The sequence below is a fragment of the Rhincodon typus genome, chromosome 13, assembly GCF_021869965.1.
Source record: "Rhincodon typus isolate 14 chromosome 13, sRhiTyp1.1, whole genome shotgun sequence".
NCBI classification, from domain to species: Eukaryota; Metazoa; Chordata; class Chondrichthyes; order Orectolobiformes; family Rhincodontidae; genus Rhincodon; species Rhincodon typus.
In genome coordinates, this window is record NC_063344.1 from 43,779,961 (window position 1) to 43,801,353 (window position 21,393).

Below are 21,393 nucleotides of genomic sequence, written 5' to 3' on the forward strand. Positions count from 1 at the left end.
TCACCCATTTGAGTCCTGACTGTAATGTGGGGCAGCTGCCCTCATAAATCAGGCTCAGGCTGGATGTCTGAGAGTTTAAATTTGGTGGGGTTCATCTCAGAAATTATACAAACACTTCTAATCGAAGGCAACTTAGGGACACCAATGTTGTCCGTGCCTTGGACACTTTGACCTGTTTATGTATGAAAACATTAAGTTCTCTCATCAGTGAGGTGGACAAAGGGTGCAGAATTCGGTTTGTGGTTCAACTTGATTTTATTAGCAAAATATTCCTTCTTAAAAACACCATGTAATAATTTTCCAAATTCCCAGAACGTTTACTTTCTATCTAGCTCTATCCGTCTGAGAAAGAGTATTACCCTCAACAATCCACTTATTCATGTTGGGTCATTGGAGCCTTTTTCCTCTCTGATGTAGGGCTGGCTCTCTTCCACGAAGGGGGGTCTCACAAGTCAGGGCAGATCTTCTCTTACTCTCTCTCTCTCTCTTTCTCCAGATGCTTGGGGCTCCACTGCTAGGCAAGTTTGAGTCTTCACTGAGGTGTAGTGTCCAGGTGTGTATTCTTATCCCCCTTGCCTCTGATCCTCCACAATGTTCTGTGGCCTTTGGTCAATGTTATGATGAGCTGGGTTCAAATCATCCATGGGGTCACACCAACAATCTTCATGGTTGCCATGCTGGGAAGCATAAAGTGCAGTCAAGGTGATTGAATAATTGATTGACACATCTCCAATACACAATATTCAAGCTGATTGTAGCTGGTAGCTGCTGGTTGCTGTTTAATTTAGTTTGGCCATTTTTCTGTCGGGCCTGATTTCTCTAGGTATGAATCAATTTAGAATGTCCAATTCTGCGTCCGTGAGCACTTGAACACACAATCCATGTAATGATTTAAATGCGAAGAACAATGTTAATATTTCCAAATTTGCTGATGACACCAAACTACGTGGGAATACAAGTTGTGAAGAGGATGCAAAGAGATTCAAGATGACATGGACAGGTAACAGATGGAATATAATGTAAGCATGTGTGAAGTTATCCACCTCAGTGAAAAACAAACAAAAAAGCAGAATATTTTTTAAATGGTGAGAAATTTGGAGGTGTGGATGTCCCAGGAGATATGGGTACCCTTGCCATGAGTTACTAAAATGTAGCATGCAGGTGCAGCAATCAGTTGCTAAAAGGCAGTGGTGTGATGGCATTATTTGGAAGAAATTTGAGTATAGAAGTAAAAATATCTCTCTGCTGTTGCATAGATCCTTAATAAGACCTCATCTGGAGTACTGTCTAAGGCTTTGTTCTTCTTATCTAAGGAAGGATATACTTACCACTGAGTGAATGCAATGAATGATTGTCTCACAAGGTAAGATTGAGGAAATTAGATCAGGATCCTCTCGAGTTTCAAAATGAGAGGTGATTTCATTTCAACATATAGAAGTCTTACAAGGCATGACAGGGAGATACAGATAGGATGTATCCTTTGGCTACTGACTCTAGAACCAGAGGTCATAATCTCAGGTTAAGGGGCATTCTATTTAAAACTGAGTTGGAAAGGAATTTCTTCACTCAGATTGTGACGAATCTTGAGATTTCTATACTCCATAGTGCTGTGGAAACTCAAACTTTGAGCATGTTCAAAACAGAAATAGATAGATTTCATGAGACTAATGACATCAAACAACGTGGAGGAAAGAAGCACTGCAGAGATATTTAGCCATGAACTAGAAATGTCAGGACAGGTTTGATGGGATGAATGGTCTACTACTGATCCTAGGTTAATAAATAACCCAACATCAAATGGTGCTGCTGATAGAAGTGTACAGATTGTAAAGCTGCCTTTAGGAAGTATTGGCTAGGTGATAAACTATGCAGTAATCTCCATGTTTCTTCTTGAAACCAGACAATTTTTTTGTTCTCTTACAGAAAAACACCACAGCAGGCTCCTTACCTCACAATTTAATCTTTAAGTTTTCTGCTAGGATAAGGTTTAGTTTGATTAAGGCTGACGTCAATTGCAATGTAAGAGAAAATTCAGATAAAGTAAAGACAAATTGTGATTAATGAGGCATGAAACTTAAGAGTTTACTCTGGTCGAAAGGTCATGATGAATAAATCATGGAGGTGAGAAAGAAAAGTATGTGTTCAGAGTTGTAAAGAGACCAGATGCATTCACATATCTAACAAATGTTAGAGAGATGCCATCACCATCATCTAGAACATTTGCTTGAAAGAGGATGTCTGATAAAAGAACAGCCTGACAAAGCTCTTCTCCTCCAATATCCTCCTACAATCCCAAGTGTCAGTCAGAAATGAAGCACAACTCACAAAGAAATTGAATGTTAGCTGGTAGCACAGAACCCATTGATAGAGCAAGGTGAGACAGACACACTGATCAACACAAATCCATCAATGTCACAGTCCCAACTATGAGGAGAAATAGGCAGGCAAAGTCCAAGTTCAGATTTGGCAATCAAGATAGCTTGTTTTGGTATGGCACCACCACTGTGCTAAATGGGATAGATTTTGAACAGATCTGGCAACGCAAGGCTGGCATCCATGAGATGCTGTAGGCCATCAGTAGCAGCAAAATTGCATTCCGCTACAACCTGTAACCTCAGGGCTCAGCATATTCCCCATTCTATCATTATCATCAAACTAGAGGTTTGACCTTGGTTCAATGAAGACTGCAGGAAAGCATGCCAGGAGAAGCACAAGGCAAACCTAACAACAGCAACAATCAACCTAGTGAAGCTACAGTGCAGGACTAGGTAAAGACATCATAGATCCAAAGGTTGGCCGTAGGTCTGCTCTTTCATTAAAGAAGGACCTATGATGGTGGTTTAACCTGAGCATTAGGAAAATTCAGGCCAGGAGAGAGATTGAGAAGGAAAGACCTTCATAGTAATCTCAGCCAGCACTGGAATGCAACCCATGCTGTTGCCATCCTCTGTGTCACAAACCAGCCTTTCATTCAACTGAGCTAACCGACCCCCATCAGACGACACTTCATATAAAACAGCATAAGTAGCATGCGACAGACAGAGATCAGTGATGCCACAACCAACAAAACAGATCTAATCTCTGCAATGAAACTATTTGTAATTCCTTAAGTACTGAACCAGTCTGTGTCTATAAGCATAATGTCTACACAATATTCAGGTTTAGGCTGATAAGTGGCAAGTAATATTCGTGTCTCACAAATTCCATGTAATAACCATGACAAATGAGAGAGAATCTCACCCTTACTGCCTGATATTTAATGGCATTTCTATTTCTGAATTACCCACGATCAATATTTAACATTAACCAGAAGCTGAACCGGGCTAGCTTCAGTCATATTGTGCAGGTCAGAAGCTAGGAGTTCTGTGGCGTGTAACTCACTTCCTAACTTCCCAAAGTCGGTCCACCATTTATAGTCCACAAATCAAGAATGTGATGGAATACCCATTACTTGCCTGGATGACTGCAGCTGCAAACAAACTCAAGAAGCTGGACACCATCCAGAACAAAACTGTCCACCTGACTGGCTCCCCATCTCACATCTTAAAGGTTCACTCCCTTCAACATAGATGCACTATTGCAACAGGGTAAACTGTTTATATGATGCATTGCAGCAATTCACCATGACTCCTTTAGCAGCACCTTCCAAACCCTGATTTAGACTGCCTCAAAGGGCAAGGACAGCAAGGGTTTAGGGCCTGCCGTACTGGTAATGTCACTGAGCTAGTTATCCAAGACCTCAAATTAATGTTTTGGGGACGGGGAGGGAAGGGGAATCCAACCATGGCAGATTGTGAAATTTTGAATTCACTAAAAATTTAACCTAATAGCGACCATGTTACCACCATTGATTGTTATAAAACCCCATCTGGCTCACTAATGCCCTTTAGGGAAGTAAATCTGCCAATCATGTCTGGTCTACATGCGTCTCCAGCTCCACAACAACATGGTTTGTTCTGAATTAAAACTAAAAGAACTGTGAATGCTGTAAATCAGGAACAAAAAACAGAAGCTCCTGGAAGAGCTCAGCAGGTCTGGCAGTATCTGTGAAGAAAAAAAATCAGAGTTAACATTTTGGATCTGGTGACCCTTCCTCAGGTATAGTTGGTTCTGAACTGCCCAAGAGGCAATAAATGTTGGCCTATCAGCAATGTCCACATTCTATAAACAAATACCTAAAAATACAAGGTAACACCACCATCTGCTTGTTTCCCACCAAGCCACACACTATCTTAACTTGTGATGTATTGTATTGAAATGTATCGCTGTTTTTCACTGTTGCTGGGTCTAAGTCCTAGAGATTCTTTCAAACCTATGACTATGCCTACACTACATGGACTACTATAGTTAAAGAAAGTAGCTCATCTGAAACTCAACCAGGCTTGGATAACAAATAAAATCAACAAATTGCGAAAGCTGGAAATCTTGAAAGATTAATACCAACATATATTTAAAGCTCATTATCTACCCCTTTAAGACTGTAGGATGAAGTCTATCCGAACCTGAAGACATTTCACCCTGAAGTTCATTAGAAAAAGCCGAGATAGTGGGGGGAAGCTCTTTTTTCTTTCCCAGGCTGGTCACCAACTACTCAAAACAACATCTAAAGAAGAAAATTAAAACCTGACAATCATAAATTCAGACAGGTGATTTTCAGGAAACAAGTAGTTATCACAAAATTTGTGATGGCCTGAAATACCTTGACATTGAAAGTTGTGATATCCTTTCATTGACCACTTAAAAGTATTTATCCAGGCATCGACAATCTTTCAATATCAAATCCTGAAAATGTCATTAAATATATAGACTTCATAACAATGCTCACATTCCAACTTTGCTGGATGTCAATTTCATTTTAGTCATTTGTTCTTTGCTCTTAACAAGAATTGAATTAACTTTTTTGTGCTCATTCAGCACTGTAAAAATGTTATGATACATACTGAAAAAGCATGGGTAAGTTTTCCTATTTTCCTGACTGGGAGGAAAACTAACAGGATAAATCACAAATAAGAGATAACAAGGTGTAGAGCTGGATGAACACAGCAGGCCAAGCAGCATCAGAGGAGCAGGAAAGCTGACGTTTTGCGTCTAGACCCTTCTTCAGAAATTCTGAAGAGTTTCTGAAGAAGGGTCTAGACCCAAAATTCTGAAGGAGGGTCTAGACCTGAAACGTCAGCTTTCCTGCTCCTCTGATGCTGCTTGGCCTGCATTGTTCATCCAGCTCTACACCTTGTTATCTCAGATTCTCCAGCAACGGCAGTTCCTACTATCAGGGTAAATCATAAAGCTCTTCATAAAACTTTATTTTCATTTTAGTGAAATCAGATATTTCTACCATGTCATTCTACACTGAGCATTTCTAGTTGGGCATCAACCAAAATATTAACTACCTTAAGGGTAAGGTAAAGATCCAATTAGGAAATTCGTACAAATTATTTCAACAGAAAATAGTCTCATTCTTAGTAAATACAGCAATTTTTAAAAATCTCTTTGCTTCTTACTGAACTTTAAATTCTAAACATTTATTAGGGTCAGTGAATTTTCTTTATTTTTCATCAAAGTATTATACTATTTCTGAACTATATTCCTGTAGTCTGTGCAAAAAGCAAATGAAATTTTACAGCAATAGTTTTACACGTTCATGCAGAAGCAAATTCATCCCCAAAAAATGGCCATTTTCATTTAACTGCTAATCTTGCAATCTATTGTATCACAAGTCACCTTGTAAATTGATAGTTGGAAAATGTTACAATCCTTCAAAATTAGTATCTATATTAATAATGATTCCCTATATCACTGCTACCTGTTTCATCGATAGATGTAAAATGGAGTAACAATCAGACTATGCTGTTGATGTTATTGCAAGTTGCTGTTCTGAAGCAGATTTGTTTGAAAAGTCCAACAAAATTTAGTTCAGATTAAGTTTGTTGTCAGTATGAGCGACGTTGGAAAAGTCTATTGACAAGGGGCACTGAAAATCTTTAAACCACTGTATTGACAGATATGAGGAGATTTTGTTCATAAACCTCACCTAGTTAGATATAATACTGACTAATTATCATTACATGGGGATTTCTTGACTCCATCTCTAGAGGCTTCATATGTTGCCCTCTTCAATTTTTTGTGTAAGTGGCTATCTATTGATATTTTGTTTCAATTATCAAATTTTCAGAGTTTCAAGTTATACTCCAGGCCTGAATCTCCTGCTAGAGCATACTTGTGGCCTTCTGCTGAGTGATATATAATTTGCTAAGACTGCAACAACAGCACCTTCCAAATCCTTTAGCCTCTACTACCTAGAAGGATGAGGACAGCAAGTGTATGGAAGCACCACCACATTCATGTTCTCCCCCAAGTCACACATCATTCTGATTTGGAACTATATCACCATTCCTTCACTGTTGCTGGATCGAAATCCTACAACTCCTTCCTCAATAGCACTGTGGTGTACTTACAAGAAGGCAGTTTGCTACCACCTTCTTAAGGACAACTACAGAGGTTTCTTAGCCAACAAAGTCCACATGACATGAATGAATAATCTTAATGGGTACACTAGTCTTTAGTTTTGCACTCTAGGGAAGCCCCTGTATGGTGGCATCCCATTGCAAAAATGACCATAAAGAGGTGGATACATTTTTTATAATACTGAATGAGAATCCAGCTTGAGTATTTACCAATACAGCAATAGTAACAACACTAAGAAAAGTACGTAATTGGCTATGAGGTTCTGGGATGTCCTTAACTGTTAGCCAATGTATATCTGCCAGCTGCCAGAGTTATCATATTTGGCAGATTATCTGAGAGAATATTAACCCAGATATATTAAAACTATCTTCATATGATATTGTTTACAAGATTAGCTTTTCAGCTGTGGGGCCAATCCCATGAGGTGTATAATTGGTCTGTGATAGTTTGGCAAAAGTATGACTTTGTTGTTAATCAACCAGAATGGCATGTTTATACTCAAGTTCAATTTAAAAAAAAAACAACTGGATTTTGGGATTAAATTCTAGGGAGTTACACATCTTCTGACACACACAAGCTATTACACCAGGGATCCTAAGTACATCAGTCATGCATGAAAATCTGTCTATGCTTTCTGTTCTCGATCTAGTCTGCCAACCTCAACAAAGCAGCTGTCACCACATTGATGCAATTAGATATGCTAGACTGCAGCAGGTTTGTGGAGGAGAATTTTAACATGATACAGCATCTACACTGTCAAGCCCTTTAAAGATCTTATATATTTCAGTTGAATTATCTTTCAAAACTCCAAGGCCAAGCCGACACAATGTATCCTCATAGGATAGTGCTTTCAGACCAGGAACTAGTCTAGTGAACCTTTCATTGCAATCCCCTTAGGAGTAGTATGTTCTACTTAGAATAAAGTAACTAAAGCTTCGCACAGTATACCGTGTGTTGCCTTAACAGATGTCCCATACAATTTTAGTAGCCATGTTTTCACCTTATAAACCAATCCTTTTTTAACAAAAGCTTACAATTCCCTCCCTTAGTATGGCTTTCTTTCCCTGAATATTGTGGTCTGAATCTTCTGAGAAGGAACAATCACTGCTGAATTACTATTCAGTCCTACTTTTAAAGGTTAGGATCAAACTATGGATTTCTCACCAACATTCCAGATTGACGCCCCATCAGAAATGTGGAGTCTACCTGAAATCCAACTGCTCGCTCACAGTGCAAAATAGTTAGGGGAAGTCAATACACCTCTCCTTTTCATGGCTGTACATCTAGAATTATCTATTATCCCAAAGCTGGCATTTCTTAGTTTAGCGCTAACCATCCTAACCATCCACCTAATGAACCATCTAACCATCCACCAGACCTGAAAGTAATCAACCGCCAATCCCAACCCCATCACAGTGATCGTCCCCTCCCTCAATCCACCCCAAAATGATTACTCTCTCCTCATATATCTCCTTTGAAAGTGATTGCGCCATCCCTCACCCTTCCAAAAATGATCACCCACCTCCCTGATCGCACTCACCCACCTCTCTCACCCTGCTGAATTGAATGGCAGAGCAGCCTCAATGGGCTCAATGACTTACTTCTGCTTTTAAGTCTTGTGGTCTTATGGGTGAGGAAAGTGAATGTAATATTGTCAAGTTTGCGAATGACAAAAAAACGGGAAAGGTAAATGGTGAGAATGTCACAAAACTATATAATGAGATATAGAAAAGTTAAACCTGCAGTACAGAGGGATTTTCAGGTCCTCATACATGAATCACATAAAGACAGTGATTAGTGAAAAGTTCAATGGTGAGTTCAATGGAGAAAGCAAATGGAATGCTGGCCTTTATTTCAAGGAGAATAGAGTATAAATATGGGGAAATCTTACTAAAAAAAACATAAGGCACTACTCAGGTCTTACCTAGAATTCTGTAAACCATTTTGGTCCCCTTATCTAAGGAAAGATGGAGATGGAACTGTAGGCAGCCCAGAGAAAGTTCACTAGGTTGATACCAGGTATGAAAGGATTTTCTTATGAAGAAAGCTTCTGTAGGTTGGTCTTGAACTGAGAGGTAACCTTATTGACAGATATAAAATCTTACAGGTCTTCACAGTTTAGATGCTAGCAGGTAGGTTCCCCTTGTGGGAGAATCTAGGACCAGACAGTATAATCTCCAACTAAGGAGTCACATATTTAAGACAGAGAGGAAGAATTTCTTCTGGCAGCGAGTAGTGAATCTGTGGACAGGGAGCTGTCAAGGCTATGCTTTTCAGAATATTCAAGAATAAGATCGATTCTTAATTTGAAAGGGAATTAAAGATGATGGGGAAAAGGCAGGAAAGTGGGAAGATGATTACCAAATTGAACAGTAGAGTGGCCTCAATGGGCAGAATGGCCTTTTGCTCCTAAATCCTATGGTCTGCAACAACAAAACTCTTTACCTTGTGCTCCTATGTGTTGTCAGCATTCTTTGAACAGAGGGAGAGGAAGACTTAGATCCCTGCTGTGACTACTGTGATACTCATAGCAAATACACATTGAGTTTTAAAGACTGGGAACCCCAATAAAGTTTGCTCAATCTACACCGTTGTGCTGCGACATGTTCAGTCATCTAGAACAAGAATTGTGCTATTACCTGTGATTGATGAGTTTGATATTCTAAGGTACTAGCTACTGTTCCCACATTAGAACTCACCACAATGCACTGTAACATCCACCAATGCATACACAATGGGGTTCCCCCATTCTTTGTGCAATCATGGTCAGTACACTTGGAAACCTATCTGTACACCACACTTTGTCTGTTGCCGTTGAATGTTTCTTCTCTTCACTGGCCCCTCAAAGTTTGGAACCTTTATCCAGCTAACCAGATCTTTGAGAAGGATATACCCTTTGACGTGGACTCTCTAAAACTGTAACTACCCCTATCTGTTCTTGTGAACTGTGAAACAGCAGTGAAAGTCCAGTTATCTGCACATATAGTGCCACCAACTGTAGGTGTCTGAGTAGGTACATTATAGGCATGTGTCCTAAAATGATGCCCTCTGAAAATGACTCAGATCATCTGAAGAAACTTGGACAAGGAATTCCACTGATTTCTACTGAATGCTTAAAGGTCCTCCTTAAGGTAAAAGACATAAATTAGCCTGATAGGATAAACATATGTTACAAGATTTCATGGTGAAGACTATCTTTTTGTTTCATTTGCAGGCAAAATCAAGTTAATACTTGATTAATACTAATAAGTGAGTGCCACATACCATATCGACTTCTGATATTTAATTGCACAATCTCCAGTGATATCCAATTCGTGCTTCTCTGTCATCATTACTAATGAGATGTTTGGAGAATCAGCTACAGCAGTCTCCCTCTCCCTTATGTTCTGTGCGCCCTTCTGCTATGCAATTATATTATGATTATAGTGAGTTGAAATTATGTACATATAGATGAAGGTCAGGCACAGAGAATGAAGGATATATGTATCCTTGAGACATGTGGCTTGAGGAATGATATGATGGAGTAGGTTGGAGAATGCAGAGTGAGGGGTGTCCCTGATGGAGAGTTTGCTATGAGGAAGTCCTCATTTGCCCACCTAAACTGCACATTGACAGTGGGACATGACATGACAATGACATTTTGATTTGATAAATTTGACATGAAGTTTGTATCACGTTGCAGTCTTGTAAAATAATTGGTTAAGACAATTCATGGGCTCTTGGATCAATTTTTTTTTTTCCTGTGTTCTTGTGTATGTATTTCATATTTATATAGAGTTTGTGAGATTGCTGCTCATCTTTCATTACCTGAAGGGGTTGATCCTTAATTTATGTTTGCACTGCAGCCACACATTTGCAGTCTTTGGCCATTGGGCATAGATAGGGATGAGCAGATGGGAAGTTCTCCTCTTAGCTCTGTTCTTGGAATGAACAGATCCAGACCTGTGAGGAAGGATTCATCAAATCTGACTGACTCTTTCCCTGTTCCATCCACACCATGGAGTGTCTGGAGACGATTCACTATACAGAGGTTGCTGGAAAGCAAGAGATGTTTGAATGCATCATCAACGCTGGGAATACATCTTAATTCACAAAGTTTTCTTTAAAGATTTTTTTTTCACAGTGTTTCAACAGTAACCCACTGGTGGTGTGCTGTACATTCAAATTTGTACATTTTTTACATCTCCTTTTTTCAATAATTCTAAAACTGAGAAAAATTGACTGCTGGTCTCCTTCACCAATCAGCTTTGCAAAGTTAAACAAGATGACTGAAATAGAGTCACTGACAGATTCATTGAACATACTTCTCGATTTCCTGCATTATATAAGGCCATTATGTGATCACCTTGCTCCTGTTGGTCTGTCAACTTCTTGTTATTGCAGCTCGATTATTGGGATTGACTACAAGGGTATCTGGTTCAACTGCCTCTATAAAATTTGACTGGAGCACTCCCTGCACCGTGTTTAGATGACATCTCACTTCCTTGTCACTTGCTGGACCAAGGGCTTCATAGTGCCATTGGAATTTTTTCATGAATGCTTTCTTCGTGCTGTTCTGCCTTTTTGAGATCAGAATCAATTGAGGATTGTCTTTCAGCCCCTTTAAGAGGTGTGTGCTTCCTTTAAGTAGGGCAGTAGCTTTAACATGATTTTGCATCTCTTGCTGAAGATGCAGCCACTCAATCACTGTTTAGGAATCATGGGGTAATGCACCTTGTGCCTGCTTTCATGCCCTGAGCAATTTGCTGTGGTCTTTTTAACAAGGTGTTGAAAATTAATTTGACCCTTGGGCAACTTTCAACCTCTGCAGGGATGTAAAATTGACACTATCCGATCAGCTGGCACTTATACCACCAGGATAATTTTGCTTTTCATTGGAAAGGACATTTAGCTGGGCTGTGTAATGACAGAAAATTGGATGCTATCACTCACTATCTCTGTCAAAGTTGAAAGTTGTACATTTCAGGCAATGGAATACACATATCTTTATAATTGGACTAATACTTCTCACATCACAAGGGATGCACTTGGCCTTTGGTTGTCAAGTTGAAGAAGCATAATGAGGCAACAGTACACTTTATACCCAGCCTAATTTTCTTTTCTATGAGGAACTCAAATACATTTCACACCAGTCTAACATGTCCCAGTATTCGAGGTTCACAGAAGTAAGACGGATTGTCTGCTATGGATCAAAAGATACTCTAATGTGGCTTGTGACAATCCTTCACAATCCCATCATACCTGAAACATGAATTCTTATTGTTCTCTCCACAGGTGCTGTTTGACTTGCTGAGCATTTCCAACATTTCTGTTTTTATTTTAGATTTCAAATACATGTAGTATTTACTTTTGTATTGGTATAGCACCCTACCTCTCTATAGATTTTGGGCAGACTTTTAAGGTCACATGCCACATGGATTTGTAGGCATCAAGGCCTGTAAAATTCCCTGAGTGGCATTCCCACCAACTTGTGGCTCACTCTAAACAATTTTTTTTTTTACAAATAGGAGGACAGGCTAGGCCTTGGGTAGTCTGCCCACCCTTGCCCCAATTGAAACTCTAATTGGCCCAGAACACAGCGTGTTCTGAGGAAGAGTCACTGGACCCAAAACGTTAACTCTGTTTTTTCTTTCACAGATGATGACAGACCTGCTGACCTTTTCCAGCAACTTTGTTTTTGTTCCTGATTTACAGCATCCGCAGTTCTTTCGGTTTTTATTTAGGAAAGTAGTGAGGCTGTGCCTCAAGTATTGGCCCAGCCTCCAGATTGTGTTTCTCCTTCAAACTCCCTCCCTGCCTAGCCTTCCAAACACGATCCCCATTCCCCTCTCCCCAACACCCTGAGCCTGCCCACTATCCTCGCCAGAAGACCCCTACACTTAGCTGCATCCCAGCTCCAGGACTTTGAAAATGGAGACTACTGCAATTTTTTTTTAGTCTTGTAACTGTCTTCAAGCTTACACTTCAAAGTAATGCTGTTTATTATACACTCATACTCAATAAACCAGATGTTCAGTTAGTTCAGTTAGCTGGACAACTGGTTGCCGTTTGATGCTAATAGTGTGGGTTCAGTTCCAACGCTCACTATGATTGTTAGGGAGAGCGCTCCTTCTCAATCTCGCCTGAGGCATGGTGCCCCTCAGATTGAACCACCATCAGTCATCTGTCTCTATTGAGAGACCAGCCCTAGAGTCTGTTAGAACAATGGTGATTTTACCTTTCATACTAAATACTGTCATACATGGTAAACATAGGCATATCAGGCTCTAGCTTGTAGCCATATTACTACAGGCTAATCTATCTCTTTATGTGTTTGCGTCCATGTGCTTGTGTGAGTTTCCAGAGAGTCATATAATCTCATCTACTTTGGTCTGGTTTTGTGTAGAATGGCCTAGCTTTGTGCACACTGTGCTATTTATGTTAGTGGTGTGCAGTTCCACAATATCATCACAAGATTACTTCTGGGTCTCAAAGCCCTTATACAACAGCTCCAGCAGTGACCACAGCTTCTGCTGAGTGCTACTGGGACTGCAGAGTTGCTGTCAATTAGACGAAATGGGAGTTCCTCTTGAATGAAGGGCTGGAATCTTGCCTCCAGCCAACTAATAATGACCGCAGGGCGTCTGTAATTGGCAGAGCTGCAATCTCTGCTGGCTCTTCACAAATTCTGCCATGTGTAAAATCCTGCCATTTGTTTCAAAGGATAGATTTGATAGGTTTCTAGACTTCAGTTACTTAGCTGAGTCTGTTCTACTTAACCAATTTTGCAAACTTAGTTTTTCATTTCCTATCTCTCCAAATAAAACACGAAAGGTGAAGTGCTTGGGAGTATAGTCTGCCACAATTCCAATACTCTGTATGACAACTCACTAATTTACTCTGGGATACAAACCACTGTCAGTTACCCTAACAACAATTCAAGGATCTCAACAATCCAGAAACATCTCAGCAAGTTATGCAGGACTGAAATAGGCAAGAGATAAATCCATTCACCTTATATTTTTGTTGAAGAGACCCTTTCCATAATTACTGACAAACATTTAAAAATAACAATGTACTGAGTGACATTTTAAAAAAAATGCAAATATGTTGTTCCAAATTAAGTTTGAAAATGAATTCCCAGCAGAAGGGCAGAAAATTTTGTTAAATTGAATCATGAAATATAGGAGCAGGAGTCGGTTATTCAGCCCTTCAAGCCTGCTACGCTATCCAGTATGATCATGGCTGATCATCCAACTCAGTAGTGTCTTCCCATGATTCCTTCAGTCCAAAGAACTATATCTACATCTTTCTTGAATGTCTTCAGTGATTTGGTTTCCACAATTCCCTGTGGCAGAGAATTCTCCAGGCTCACCACCCTCTGGCTGAAGAAATTCCTCCTTATCTCTGTTCTAAAAGCTTAGCTTTTATTGTTAGACTGTGACCTTGGTTCTGAACTCCCCAGTTATTGAGAACTTCTTTCCTGCATCTACCCTGTTTAATCCTGTAAGAATTTTATAGCCTACTATGAGATCCCGCCCTCCCCCCCCTAAAAAAACAACTCATTCTTCTAAACTCTAGTGAACATAGTCTGAGCTGAACCAGTATCTTCCTGTATGTCAGTCTTGCTGTCTAAGGAATCAGGCGGGTACATCTTCCTAACATTGCATCAATAACCAAAATATTCTTCCTCAGATAAAAAGACCAAAACTGAATACAAAATTCCAGGTGTGCTCTTACCAACGCCCTCTACAGTTGCAGCAAGATATCCCTGCTCTTACACTCGAATCTTCTCACTATAAAGACCAACATACCATTTGCCTTCCTCACTGCCTGCTACACTTGCATGTTTACTTTCAGCAACTGGTGTAAAAGGACGTAAGAACATAAGAACATAAGAACATAAGAACTAGGAGCAGGAGTAGGCCATCCGGCCCCTCGAGCCTGCCCCGTCATTCAATAAGATCATGGCTGATCTTTTTGAGACCCAGCTCCACTTAGCCGCCCGCTCACCATAACCCTTAATCCCTTTACTGTTCAAAAATTTAACTAGCCTTGCCTTAAAAACATTCAGCAAGGTAGCTTCAACCACTTCACTGGGCAGGGAATTCCACAGATTCACAACCCTTTGGGTGAAGAAGTTCCTCCTGACCTCAGTTCTACATCTACTTCCCTTTATTTTGAGGTGATGCCCTCTAGTCCTAGTTTCACCTGCTAGCGGAAACAACCTCCCTGCCTCCACCTTATCTATTCCCTTCATAATCTTATATGTTTCTATAAGATGTCCCCTCATTCTTCTGAATTCCAATGAGTATAATCCCAGTCTACACCCAGCTCTTGTTTCTCCTCCCCCTTTTCCAATCTGAAGCCATTCAGATAAATGTCTGCCTTCCTGTTTTTGCTACCAAAGTAGATAACCTCACATTTATCCACATTATACTGCAGCTGCCACGAGGTTGTTCACTTACTGAGCTTATCGAAATCACACTGAGGCATCTCTGCATCCTCCTCACAGCATACCGTCCCTCCCACATTTGTGTCATCTGCGAACTTGCAGATGTGACATGTAGTTTTCTCATCTAAATAATTAGTATACATTGCGAATACCTTGGGTCTTAGCACTGATTCCTGCAGTACACCACTAGTCACTGCCTGCCACTCAGAAAGAGCCTGTTTATTCCCAAACTGCCAGCTAGTTCTCAATCTATTTCAGTACACAAACCCCATCCCATGTGCTTTAATTTTGAATGCCAACCTCTTAAGCAGGACCTTCCTAAAATATAAGGAAACCACACCCATAGGATCCCCATTATCTACTCGACTGGTTATATGCTCAAAAATTTCCATTATATTTGTCAAGCATGGTGGCACAGTGGCTCAGTGGTTAGCACTGCTGCCTTACAGCACCAGGAATCTGGGTTCGATTCCACCCTCGGGCAACTGTCTGTGTGGAGTTTGCACATTCTCCCCGTGGTGTGAGTTTCCTCTGGGTGCTGTGGTTTCCTCCCACAGTCCAAAGTTGTGCAGGCTAGGTGGATTGGCCATGCTAAATTGTCCATAGTATTCAGGGATGTGTAGATTAGGTGGGTTATAGCGGGGTAGGTCTGGATGGGTTGCTCTGAGAGTCAGTGTGGACTTGCTGGGCCGAAGGGCCTGTTTCCACACTGTAGCGATTCTATGATCTATGAACTTTGTCTTTGTAAATCCATACTGACTCTGTCTGATCATGTCACTATCTTCCAAGTGATCTGTGTTACATCTTTTAGAATGGACTGTAGCATTTTTCCCTCTACTGATGTCAAGCTAACCGGTCTGTAATTCACTGGTTTCTCTCTGCCTCCCTTCTTGAATAGTGGGGTTGCTTAGCTACCCTCCAATCCATAGGACTGTTCAAGAGTTTACAGAATTTTGGAAGGTGACCACGAGCACACCTGCTATTCCTAAGGCCTCTTCCTTAAGTACAAATCCTGGCTTTCATCTTTCCCATTTGTTGCTGATTGAAGCTTGAATTCTGGCTTCAGCAAGATCACCAGTACTGACATACCAGCTGACATGGGAGCATCATGTCTGGGTAGTCACACCATGCTGTTCAGTACTCTCCTCCTCTCCTAATCCGGCATACATAAACTGTAGTAGCTGAATCCTACCCCATCAGGACACTTAGCTCCCTGTGTGTAGCCACAAGTGATCTTGTGCTTGTTTGCAAGATCTAACTCCCTCACACCATCACTCACCTGCTAATCCTGGCTGAGCCAATGAACACCACAGAGGGAATTGTGAAGCTATGCAGCTTGCCACAGACAGTGCCTATCATGGCCCACTTGTTAACCCAACAACGTTAAAACTATCACATGCACACATGACTGACTCACCAGGATGCTGGAGTAGAGAATTGTACGCAGTTTCTGTCAGCCAGATTCAGCTTGCAGGCTGTGCATTTGATACAGATCATTCTGCTATAATGCAGTAGTTGCGTTCCTGTGCAGTATCGCATTACAGAAAATTGCACTAAAGAAATAACAGGACCCATGGGAAAAGTGGGGTTAGGCGCAGACCACCGAAAAAAATTCACTCAAAATCGCTCAAAAATCACCCAAAAGCCTAACACAAATGATAGCACAATTTGAATAAATGTTTAATTCATATGTAATAATGAAATAAAAGTAAATTTAACACTTTACTTTGAAAAATTGTAAAGATGATTTGATGGCGGAGGAGGTTGTATTGTACCTCTCACAGAAAGCACTTCACGATACAGCCAGCAAAATGATCACGTGACACTGGCGCGGAGACTCTTTCGGCGCTGACATTGGATGTATTCACGATAAAGCCTGTGAAATGATCATGTGATGTCGACACATACTCCTCTGCACCCCGATGGAATCATGTTATAGTCAACACAAGCTCGCGTTGTAGAAATAGTGTTTCCCCATTTGTCAGTCGCTTTACAGCCAATTCGCATTGATGGAACTCACGTTATAGCAGAACCAACTGTATGTCTGAACTGGCACCTGTTGCTTTGTACCTTTCCAACAATTCATTATCTATTCCAATGATTCATTCAATGATCCATATTCTCATTGTTTTGTAGTAACCTTTTATTGTTGAACTTTGAACATGTTTTTCACACACAAAACAAAAAGTAGAAACTTCAGTACTATTTATTGTAGCGTCCCCTAAAATCGTGTTTAGTTTCGATCAAAGCAACTTAAATTGAATGTATTTCCTCAAGCATTTACAAATTCTGCTGCTATCAGTAATAGATGGCAGGTATTAAATTGCCTGTCTACTGTATGCATTGGGTTTTTCTTCACAACAAAACACAGAATGAGTTGGGCTGTGAATACCTGCCTGATATAAATCTTGCACTCATCCTTCGAGACTACTGACAGAAAGTGATGGGAGCTAGCACTCTGCATAACATATGCCTGAACATTTGCAGCAAAATAAATCTGTAGCAACGGCATCTAGTGTGTATTATGCAAATATTATTTGAGTTGTTTCTGAATGTCAGTGGCTAAGTTGAAAAATATTTAACAGTTTATTTTTGCAACCTCAGACATTGAGGCTATAAATGATTTGGAAATTTGTAATAATAAGGGGAGAAATGATAGGATTGTTTCCCTTTTCTTCCACCTTTCAACAAATCACAACAATACGTTTTGAAGACTACTCATTTTAACCCTTTGAGTTCTGTGACTCAGAAGATCAAACAGGTGCTTTTATAAAATGAAGGAATGAATGTTTGTTTCTCAGCACCCAAATATAATTCAAACAGCATTAACCGATAAAGTTTTACACAGCTCACACAAGAAAAGGCCATTTCAAAAGAAGTAGCATTCAGTTAGGTTTGGGAATAGCCCAAGAAGTCACTACTACTCTCGTCTTTCAAAATGGAAGTTGGCAACTTAACAACATAATGATTTCCTTTTGGTTTATTGTGGAAAATGGAGGTTGTATGTTTCGGGCAATGAATTCACATGGCTAACTCTTTTGCTGCAGTCAAAGTTGTAATCAAACCCAAGTACTGAAGCTTGGTTTTAAACTTGCACATTTGTAATTAAAAAGCTTGCCTCCATTTTCTGCCTGTTTATAATTTCCAGATAGGGCCTTATCCTCTTATTGGGCTGGAGCTCTTCTTTTAGTGATTGCTGTCTCCCATTCTGACTGACTTGAGGTTGCTGTCAAGACGTGTGCTAACAACATGTTTTGTATCACAAGCACATTTCTGTCAGGTGACTGTAGTATCAGTACCTATTGTCCATACAAATTGTCCCTGATGATTCTAGTGTCACTATACATTGGGGTTTGATTCTGAGTTGTCTGCATCTTCTTATGTTAAAATGTCCCTCACTCTACCCCCAACAGACACACATACACACACATTTCTGTAAGAATTTGTACAATAGTATCTGCTGAACCCAAAGGGAGATCTGATGCATTTTAATAGTTTTTTTCAATTGTATATCCCAATTAAAGATTGTTTATAATTTAACACCCTAACCAGACAAACTGGTTACTTTCAGCCTTGGACAGTTTCATAGCAGGCAAAGAGATGGATCACCTGACCTTTTAACTCCATCTTATTGTCTTGCAGATTGTTCATTCTCCATGTTATAGAGTCACACAGTTGTACAACATGGAAACAGACCCTTCAGTCCAACTCATCCATGCCAACCAGGTATCCTAATTAAGATAGTCCCATTTGCCAAAATTTAGTCCATATCCCTCTATACCTTTCCTTTTAATATACCCATCCAGATGCCTTTGAAAGTCGTAATTGTACCAGACTCCACCACTACCTCTGGCAGCTCATTCCATACACACACCACCCTCTGTGTGAAAAAAGTTGCGTGAGGCCCCTTTTAATTTTTTCCCCTTTCACCTTAAACATATGCCCTCTAGTTTTGGACTCCCCTTGGCTATTCACCCTATTGATGCTTCTCATGATTTTATAAACCTCAAAAATGTCATCCCTCAGTCTCCGATGCTCCAGGGAAAATAGCCCCAGCCTATTCAGTTTCTCCCTATAGCTCAAGTCCTCCAACCTCAGCAACCTCCTTGTAAATCTTTTCTGAACCCTTTCAAGTTTAACAACATCTTTCAGGGACACTGGAACTGAACATAGTATTCCATAAGTGGCCTAAACAATGTCCTGTACAGCCACAACATGACCTCCCAACTCCGATACTCAAAGTACTGACTAATAAAGGCAAGAGTACCAAATGCCTTCATCACTACCCTGTCTACCTATGACAGCACCTTCAAGGAACTATGCACCTGCACCTCATACCTTTTTGTTCGGCTACACACCCCAGAGCCTTACCATTAAGTGTTTAAAGAGAGACAAAATGTTAATTTTTCATAAATTCACACCTGCAAGGACATGAGAAGTTTTACTAATTACAACTAAATAAAAAACACATCTAATTAAAAACAAATAATTTTTTAGGGCCAATCAAACATCCATCAACTCCTACTGAAATGGTGGATTATTCTTTAAAGTTGGTCAATACTGTATGATAACTGCAGCGAGATCAAAAAACAATTCCCTGCTCTTTCAGTTCTTCCAGGGAATCATAGGATAGAAATTCCAATCACTAATGCTCACTTTAAGAATACTTAACAAATTAAATATTACATTCTCGTATGGGCTGTATTTACTGAAGTACAAACTCATTCATTCTGAAGAGCTTAATCCCTGCAAATAAAAATATGCTTAGAAATGTAATGCAGTTGTATTAGCATTCTTACATAAATTTCACTGTTCAGAAGCTCTGTCTTTATGCTTATTTTTCATTTTGGTAATGACCATATCCAATATAATAATTCTTGACGGCTGGTGAGGTGGAAGGGAAGAGTAATCATAGAATCCCTACTGTGGAAGCTGGCCATTCGACCCATCAAGTGTACACCAATCCTCTGAAGAACATCTCATCCAGAACCATCCCCCTAACCCTGCTTATCCCATGGCTAACCCATCTAACCTACACATCCCTGGACACTGTGGGTAATTTAGCCTGGCCAATCCACCTAACCTGCACATCTTTGGACTGTGGGAGGAAACCGGAACACCCAGAGGCAACCTGCACGTATATGGAGAGAATGTGAAAACTCCACCAGTCAGTTACCCAAGGATGGAATTCAGCCTGTGTCCCTGGTGCTGTGAGGCAACAGTGTTAACCACTGAACCACCATGTTGGGTAAGGAGAACAGTAAGAAGGGCAGAAGTTTTTTTACAGTTGTAGTCTTGTATTGGGTTAGAAAAAAAATCAATTAACTTGCATTTTTATTGTGCTGCTTATTATTTCAGGCTATCTGAAGGCTTTTCTCCTGCCCATTAATTAAATTTCAAATGTAGTTATTGCTGTTGTGTCATCAAATGTGAGAAAAAATCTGTACATTTAATCTAACATCTAACTATTTGGAGCCAATGGAGTGTGTTTACGCCTCATCACAGATGAAATGATGAAACACAGCAGCTAATTTGAACACAGCAAGCTTTCTCAATCAGCAACATCATAATGTCCTAAGCTACCTTCTGGATAAGTCATTAGATAAATAAGCAATTAATCTCTTTTCACATTGATTGGTGTTGATAGAGGATCTCATTTTGATCAGAAAACGGTCCACTCAGCTTCATAATAAAACAAAGAACTGTGGATGCTGGAGGTCTGAAAAAGTAATGGAAATTGCTGATGAATCTCAGCCATTCCAGCAGCATCTGTGAAGAGAAAGCAGAATTAACATTTCAAGTCTGCGTCCTAAGAAAGAGTCACTGGAGTTGAAACATTAACTCTGCTTTCTCCCCACAGATGTTGCTAGTTCTTCCGTGTGTTGACAAAAATTTCTGTTTTTGTTCTACTCAACCTTACTTGTTGAAGATGTTTTGGAGGAAGCGAAGATTACTTTAAACAGTGCTAAGTCTGAGACTTTGCAATTGCCACCTAATCATAATTACTTTGGAGGGACAGATGGGAGTTGATGTGATTTTTCGTCTTGCAGGGTATTTTATCTGATGTAGCAATGACCAAGTGACCTAAGAAAATCCAGCAGACTTCTATTACACCTAACTATTTTACACAAACATTACATTCTCAGGCACTTAGCTGTCAAGGTTAATGTTAAACTATTAATTTTGTAGATCAGCATGTTTCCAGTAACATGGCATGTTTCAACTAATCCTGGGTAAGCTGTACATGAAAACTTTATACCCTTAAACCACATGCTACAACACAGTGATGATGTCATGAGCGTGTCTCCCAAAGGTATTTGATTTGGCCAAGATACTTTCAACAAACTGACAAATATATTAATAAAAATCTCTGGTCACATGCACCTCATTCTTTGTGATGAAGGCAAAGCATATCATTCTTTTGTAATAACAAGGTGTAGACCTGGATGAACACAGCAGGCCAAGCAGCATCAGAGGAGCAGGAAGGCAGGGTT

The 21,393-nt window shown here is 40.0% G+C and overlaps 1 long non-coding RNA gene across 1 annotated transcript; it reads right to left on the minus strand.

Annotated features, from left to right (window-relative positions):
* Positions 1 to 256: 256 nt before the first annotated feature.
* LOC125484746 lies at positions 257 to 16,804 on the minus strand. Its single transcript, XR_007263559.1, has 4 exons — positions 16,626 to 16,804; positions 16,317 to 16,452; positions 10,273 to 10,499; positions 257 to 677 (listed from the first exon to the last, which is right to left on the minus strand). It is a non-coding gene; the product is annotated as an uncharacterized LOC125484746 (long non-coding RNA).
* Positions 16,805 to 21,393: the final 4,589 nt, after the last annotated feature.